This window comes from Triticum aestivum, chromosome 2D, assembly GCF_018294505.1.
Source record: "Triticum aestivum cultivar Chinese Spring chromosome 2D, IWGSC CS RefSeq v2.1, whole genome shotgun sequence".
In the NCBI taxonomy this organism is placed as follows: Eukaryota; Viridiplantae; Streptophyta; class Magnoliopsida; order Poales; family Poaceae; genus Triticum; species Triticum aestivum.
Genome location: NC_057799.1, coordinates 471,259,071 through 471,267,495, shown reverse-complemented (window position 1 = coordinate 471,267,495; position 8,425 = coordinate 471,259,071).

The window sequence follows — 8,425 nt, the reverse complement described above, 5'->3', positions numbered from 1 at the left end:
CTTTTCGCCGAACTAGTGCATCTATACAATTTACCATTGTATTGGGTGTGTTGGGGACACAAGAGACTCTTTGTTATTTGGTTGCAGGGTTGTTTGACAGAGACCATCTTCATCCTACGCCTCCCACGGATTGATAAACCTTAGGTCATCCACTTGAGGGAAATTTGCTACTGTCCTACAAACCTCTGCACTTGGAGGCCCCACAACGTCTACAAGAAGAAGGTTGCGTAGTAGACATCAAGAAGTTTTTGGCGCCGTTGCCGGGGAGGCTAGGTAAGCGGCACTCACACCCCGTCAACTAAGCTCTTTTCTAGCGCCGTTGCTGGGGAGGTGAGTGCTTGAAGGTATATCTTTGGATCTTGCAATCGAATCTTTTAGTTTCTTGTTTTATCACTAGTTTAGTTTATAAAAGAAAACTAAAAAAATGGAATTGAGTTTGCCTCATACGCTTCATGTTTTCAATATCTTTCGTGAGTATGATGGAAAGGAAAATTGTGCCAAAGTGTTAGAAGAAGAATCCATTAAAATGTTTAACACTAAATCTTTGAATGATGAGCATGATTGCAATGTTGTTAGTATGAACTCCTTGAACACCCATGATGATAATGATATGCAAAGCCACAAGCTTGGGGATGCTATGTTTGATGAAGATGATATGTTTAGTCCCCCAAGTTTTGATGAGCAAATTTATTATGATGAGAGCATGCCTCCTATTTATGATGATTATATTGATGAAAGTGGATTTGGAGAGGTCATGACTTTATTTAGTGATGAATCCACTATTTCGGAAGAGGTTCCAATTGATTATGATAATAATGTTGCTATTTATGATGATTATTGTGATGACATGTATGCTATTAAGAATAATGATAACCATGAAACTTGTCATCATGATTTTAGTTTTCAATTGGATTATGCTTCGCATGATAGTTATTTTGTTGAGTTTGCTCCCACTATTCCGAATGAGAAGAATTTTGCTTATGTGGAGAGTAATAAAATTTCTATGCTAGTAGATCATGAAAAGAATGCTTTAGGTGCTGGTTATATTTTTGAATTCATTCATGATGCTACTGAAAATTATTATGAGGGAGGAATATATGCTTGTAGGAATTGCAACAATATCAAGTTTCCTCTCTATGTGTTAAAAGTTTTGAAGTTATGCTTGTTTTGCCTTCCTATGCTAGTTGATTATTGTTCCCATAAATTGTTTGCTCACAAAATCCCTATGCATAGGAAGTGGGTTAGACTTAAATGTGCTAGTCATATTCTTCATGATGCTCTCTTTATGTTTCAATTCTTATGTCTTATGTGAGCATCATTGAAATCATCATGCCTAGCTAGGGGCGTTAAACGTTAGCGCTTGTTGGGAGGCAACCCAATTTTACTTTACTTTCTTGCTTTTTGGTTCTGTTTAGGAATAAATAATCCATCTAGCTTCTGTTTAAATGTGGTTTTGTGTTTTAATTAGTGTTTGTGCCAAGCAGAACCTTTGGGAAGACTTGGGTGATGTCTCTATGATCATGCTGTAAAAAACAGAAACTTTAGTGCTCACGAGATTAGCTAAAACTTTTTACTGGAGAGTGCTATTTAGTTGATTCTTTTTGCAGATGATTACTAGACAAATTATTCAGGTCCACCAATTTATTTTAGAATTTTTGGAGTTCCATAAGTATACCTTTGATACAGATTACTACAGACTGTTCTGTTTTTGACAGATTCTGTTTTCTATGTGTTGTTTGCTTATTTTGATGAATCTATGAGTAGTATCGGAGGGTATGAACCATAGAGAAGTTGGAATACAGTATATATTACACCAATATGAATTTATAATGAGGTCACAACAGTACCTAAGTGGTGATTTATTTTCTTATACTAACGGAGCTTACGAGTTTTCTGTTGAGTTTTGTGTTGTGAAGTTTTCAAGCTTTGGGTAAAGATTCGATGGACTATGGAATAAGTAGTGGCAAGAGCCTAAGCTTGGGGATGCCCAAGGCACCCCAAGATAATATTCAAGGACAACCAAGAGCCTAAGCTTGGGGATGCCCCGGATGGCATCCCCTCCTTCGTCTTCGTTCATCGGTAACTTTACTTGGAGCTATATTTTTATTCACCACATGATATGTGTTTTGCTTGGAGCGTCATTTTATTTTCTTTAGCTTTGCTTGCTGTATGAATAAAATACCAAGATCTGAAATTCTTAAATGATAGAGGGTCTTCACATAGCTACATAATTATTTAACTACTCATTGATCTTCACTTATACCTTTTGGGAGTAGTTTGTGATTTACTCGTGTGCTTCAGTTATATCCTATGGGTAAATAGTTGAATGATTTGAATGTCATAAATCTGAAATTATATATGTTTCATATGCCTTTCCCATGGGGAGTAATTCCTTCACATATAAGAAGTAGAGGTGGTATTTTTTGAAGGTTAGCAAACATTGTATTGGTCACTTGAACAATTCATGAAAGAATGTTGAAGGAAGAGAGATTTCACATATAAATATAATATCTTGGACATCTTCTATGATTGTGAGCCCCATTAATTGTTTTCAAACCTGAGCAAATTAGTTGAAGTTGGACAAGGAAGACAACATAATGAGTTATGCTTGGGTATATTTGTATAGAAGTTATATTGTTATGGATCCTCTAACATGTGGTGCTTGCTATTTAGAATCCTTTGCTAGCCAAAATATCTGTACTAAGCGGGAATACTGCTTGTGCATCCAAATTCCTTGAACCAAGTTTCTTCCATGAGTGTCCACCATATCTACCTATATGCGGTATTTATCTGCCATTCCAAGTAAATTTGCATGTGCCAAACTGTAAACCTTCAAATAATAATCTGTTTTGTATGCCCGAATCGTTCATGTAGGGACTAGGGGCTATCAGTATCTTCCATGCTAGGTGGGTTATTCTCACGATGAGTGGACTCCGCTCATCATTCACGAGAAAATGGCTGGTAACTGGGATGCCCAGTCCTATGATCAAAAGATCAAAAACAAAATCACAAATAATTTAAACAAAACTCCCCCAGGAATGTTGATAGTTGGATGGCACCCGCTGTTTCGGACAAGCCGTGGAGTGTGAATGTTGGTGGAGGGGGAGTAAAAACTTTACCTTTCTGCGTGGGAACCGCCTATGATGTATCTAGTATGGAAGATATTGGGAACTCTTGGTCGTTATGTTGACAATGAAAGCATACCTCTCAAAATTATTTTCATCTCTATTTTAGCTTCAAGCTCTGGCACCTCTGCAAATCCCTGCTTCCCTCTGCGAAGGGCCTATCTTTTACTTTTATGCAAGAGTCAATAGTATTCCTTCTCATTCCAAACTACTCTTTAGTTGGCAAGCATCATGTGATGGAAAAATCTAAGCATATATGGCCATTCAAATATATTTGAGCATGAATTATTATTGTTGGCAAACGGAATGAAACCTTCGGGAGAGTTATTTTTGGAATGGAAGCAATCCAGAAGACTTGGAGTGTACGTAAGAGAAGCAATGAGGAAGGCATGAGGCAGGGGGGCGCCCACCCCCCCTGGGCGCGCCCTCCACCCTCGTGGGCCCCTCGTGGCTCCCCTGACCGACTTCTTTCGCCTATATATATCCATATACCCTAAAACCATCGGGGAGCAGAATAGATCGGGAGTTCCGCCGCCGCAAGCCTCTGTAGCCACCAAAAAAACCAACCAGGACCCTGTTCCGGCACCCTGCCGGAGGGGGGATCCCTCACCGGTGGCCATCTTCATCATCCCGACGCTCTGCATGACGAGGAGGGAGTAGTTCACCCTCGGGGCTGAGGGTATGTACCAGTAGCTATGTGTTTGATATCTCTCTCTCTCTCTCTCTCTCTCTCTCTCTCTCTCGTGTTCTTGAGGTGGTACGATCTTGATGTATCGCGAGCTTTGCTATTGTAGTTGGATCTTATGATGTTTCTCCCCCTCTACTCTCTTGTAATGGATTGGTTTTTCCCTTTGAAGTTATCTTATCGGATTGAGTCTTTAAGGATTTGAGAACACTTGATGTATGTCTTGCCGTGCTTATCTGTGGTGACAATGGGATATCACGTGATCCACTTGATGTATGTTTTGGTGATCAACTTGCGGGTTCCGCCCATGAAACTATGCATAGGGGTTGGCACACGTTTTCGTCTTGTCTCTCCGGTAGAAACTTTGGGGCACTCTTTGAAGTACTTTGTGTTGGTTGAATAGATGAATTTGAGATTGTGTGATGCATATCGTATAATCATAACCACGGATACTTGAGGTGACATTGGAGTGTCTAGGTGACATTAGGTTTTTTGTTGATTTGTGTCTTAATGTGTTATTCTAGTACGAACTCTATGATAGATCGAACGGAAAGAATAGCTTCGTGTTATTTTACTACGGACTCTTGAATAGATCTATCAGAAAGGATAACTTTGAGGTGGTTTTGTACCCTACCATAATCTCTTTGTTTGTTCTCCGCTATTAGTGACTTTGGAGTGACTCTTTGTTGCATGTTGAGGGATAATTATATGATCCAATTATGTTATTATTGTTGAGAGAACTTGCACTAGTGAAAGTATGAACCCTAGGCCTTGTTTCCTAGCATTGCAATATCGTTTGTGCTCACTTTTACCACTTGTCACCTTGCTGTTTTTATATTTTCAGATTACAAAAACCAATATCTACCATCCATATTGCACTTGTATCACCATCTCTTCGCCGAACTAGTGCACCTATACAATTTACCATTGTATTGGGTGTGTTGGGGACACAAGAGACTCTTTGTTATTTGGTTGCAGGGTTGTTTGAGAGAGACCATCTTCATCCTACGCCTCCCATGGATTGATAAACCTTAGGTCATCCACTTGAGGGAAATTTCCTACTGTCCTACAAACCTCTGCACTTGGAGGCCCAACAACGTCTACAAGAAGAAGGTTGCGTAGTAGACATCAGCGCCCCCCCTTTTTCCTTCTCCTCCTCTCTCCCTTCCTTCCCTTCTCCAAATCCAACAAGGAAAGGAGGAGTCCTACTCCCGGTGGGAGTAGGACTCCCCCCTTGGCGCGCCCTCCTTGGCCGGCCGCCTCTCCCCCCTTGCTCCTTTATATACGGGGGCAGGGGCACCTCTAAACACACAAGTTGATCTGTTGATCTCTCCCAGCCGTGTGCGGTGCCCCCCTCCACCATATTCCACCTCAGTCATATCGTAGCGGTGCTTACGCGAAGCCCTGCGTCGGTAGCAACATCATCACCGTCATCACGCCGTCGTGCTGACGGAACTCTCTCATGAAGCTCTGCTGGATCGGAGCTCACGGGACGTCATCGAGCTGAACGTGTGCTGAACTCGGAGGTGTCGTACGTTCGGTACTTGGATCGGTCGGATCGTGAAGACGTACGACTACATCAACCGCATTGTGCTAACGCTTCCGCTTCCGGTCTACGAGGGTACGTTGACAACACTCTCCCCTCTCGTTGCTATGCATCACCATGATCTTGCGTGTGCGTAGGAAAACTTTTGAAATTACTACGTTCCCCAACAGTGGCATCCGAGCCTGGTTTTATGCGTAGATGTTATATGCACAAGTAGAACACAAGTGAGTTGTGGGCGATACAAGTCATACTGCTTACCACCATGTCATAATTTGGTTCAGCGGTATTGTTGGATGAAGCGGCCCGGACCGACATTACGCGTACGCTTACACGAGACTGGTTCTACCGACGTGCTTTGCACATAGTTGGCTGGCGGGTGTCAGTTTCTCCAACTTTAGTTGAACCGAGTGTGTTTACGCCCGGTCCTTGAGAAGGTTAAAACAGCACTAACTTGACGAACTATCGTCGTGGTTTTGATGCGTAGGTAAGAACGGTTCTTGCTCAGCCCGTAGCAGCCACGTAAAACTTGCAACAACAAAGTAGAGGACGTCTAACTTGTTTTTGCAGGGCATGTTGTGATGTGATATGGTCAAGGCGTGATGCTATATTTTATTGTATGAGATGATCATGTTTTGTAACCGAGTTATCGGCAACTGGCAGGAGCCATATGGTTGTCGCTTTATTGTATGCAATGAAATCGCCCTATAATTGCTTTACTTTATCACTAAACGGTAGCGATAGTCATAGAAGCAATAGTTGGCGAGACGACAATGATGCTACGATGGAGATCAAGGTGTCGCGCCGGTGACGATGGTGATCATGACGGTGCTTCAAAGATGGAGATCACAAGCACAAGATGATGATGGCCATATCATATCACTTATATTGATTGCCTGTGATGTTTATCCTTTATGCATCATATTTTGCTTTGATTGACGGTAGCATTATAAGATGATCTCTCACTAAATTTCAAGATAAAAGTGTTCTCCCTGAGTATGCACCGTTGACAAAGTTCGTCGTGCCGAGACACCACGTGATGATCGGGTGTGATAAGCTCTGCGTTCATCTACAACGGGTGCAAGCCAGTTTTGCACACGCAGAATACTCGTGTTAAACTTGACGAGCCTAGCATATGCAGATATGGCCTCGGAACACTGAGACCGAAAGGTCGAGCGTGAATCATATAGTAGATATGATCAACATAGTGATGTTCACCATTGAAAACTACTCCATCTCACGTGATGATCGGACATGGTTTAGTTGATTTGGATCACGTGATCACTTAGATGATTAGAGGGATGTATATTGATACGTCTCCAACGTATCTATAATTTTTGATTGCTCCATGCTATATTATCTTCTGTTTTGGACATTATTGGGTTTATTATACACTTTTATATTATTTTTGGGACTAACTTATTAACCGGAGGCCCAGCCCAAAATTGTTGTTTTTTGCCTATTTCAGAGTTTCGCAGAAAAAGAATATCAAACGGAGTCCAAACGGAATGAAACCTTCGGGAACGTGATTTTCGAAACGAACGTGATCCAGAGGACTTGGACCCTACGTCAAGAAAGCTACCAGGAAGCCATGAGGTAGGGGCGCTCCTACCCCCTGGGCGCGCCCTCCACCCTCGTGGGCCCCACGTTGCTCCACCGACGTACTCCTTCCTCCTATATATACCTACGTACCCCCAAACTACAAGATACGGAGCCAAAAACCTAATTCCACCACCGCAACCTTCTGTACCCATGAGATCCCATCTTGGAGCCTGTTCCGGAGCTCCGCCGGAGGGAGCATCGATCACAGAGGGCTTCTACATCAACACCATAGCCTCTCCGATGAAGTGTGAGTAGTTTACTTCAGACCTTCGGGTCCATAGTTATTAGCTAGATGGCTTCCTCTCTCTTTTTGGATCTCAATACAATGTTATCCCCCTCTCTTGTGGAGATCTATTCAATGTAATCTTCTTTTGCGGTGTGTTTGTTGAGACCGATGAATTGTGGGTTTACGATCAAGTTTATCTATGAACAATATTTGAATCTTCTGAATTCTTTTATCTATGATTGGTTATCTTTGCAAGTCTTCGAATTATCAGTTTGGTTTGGCCTACTAGATTGATCTTTCTTGCAATGGGAGAAGTGCTTAGCTTTGGGTTCAATCTTGCGGTGTCCTTTCCCAGTGACAGTAGGGGCAGCAAGGCACGTATTGTATTGTTGCCATCGAGGATAACAAGATGGGGTTTATATCATATTGCATGAGTTTATCCCTCTACATCATGTCATCTTGCTTAAAGTGTTACTCTGTTCTTATGAACTTAATACTCTAGATGCATGCTGGATAGCGGTCGATGTGTGGAGTAATAGTAGTAGATGCAGGCAGGAGTCGGTCTACTTGTCTCGGACGAGATGCCTATATACATGATCATGCCTAGATATTCTCATAACTATGCTCAATTCTGTCAATTTCTCAACAGTAATTTGTTCACCCACCGTAAATACTTATGCTCTCAAGAGAAGCCACTAGTGAAACCTATGGCCCCCGGGTCTATTTTTCATCATATTAATCTTCCAACACTTAGCTATTTCCGTTGCCTTTTATTTTACTTTGCATCTTTATCACAAAAATACCAAAAATATTATCTTATCATATCTATCAGATCTCACTCTCGTAAGTGACCGTGTAGGGATTGACAACCCCTTATCGCGTTGGTTGCGAGGATTTATTTGTTTGTGTAGGTGCGAGGGACTCGTGTGTAACCTCCTACTGGATTGATACCTTGGTTCTCAAAAACTGAGGGAAATACTTACGCTACTTTGCTGCATCACCCTTGCCTCTTCAAGGGAAAACCAACGTAGTGCTCAAGAGGTAGCAAGAAGGATTTCTAGCGCCGTTGCCGGGGAGGCTTACGCGAAGTCAATCAAGATTTGACTCCCGACAATGAGCCATTTCTGGCGCTGTTGCCAGGGAGGTCTACGCAAAAGTCAACATACCAAGTACCCATCACAAACCCTTATCTCCCGCATTACATTATTTGCCATTTGCCTCTCTTTTTCCTCTCCCCCACTTCA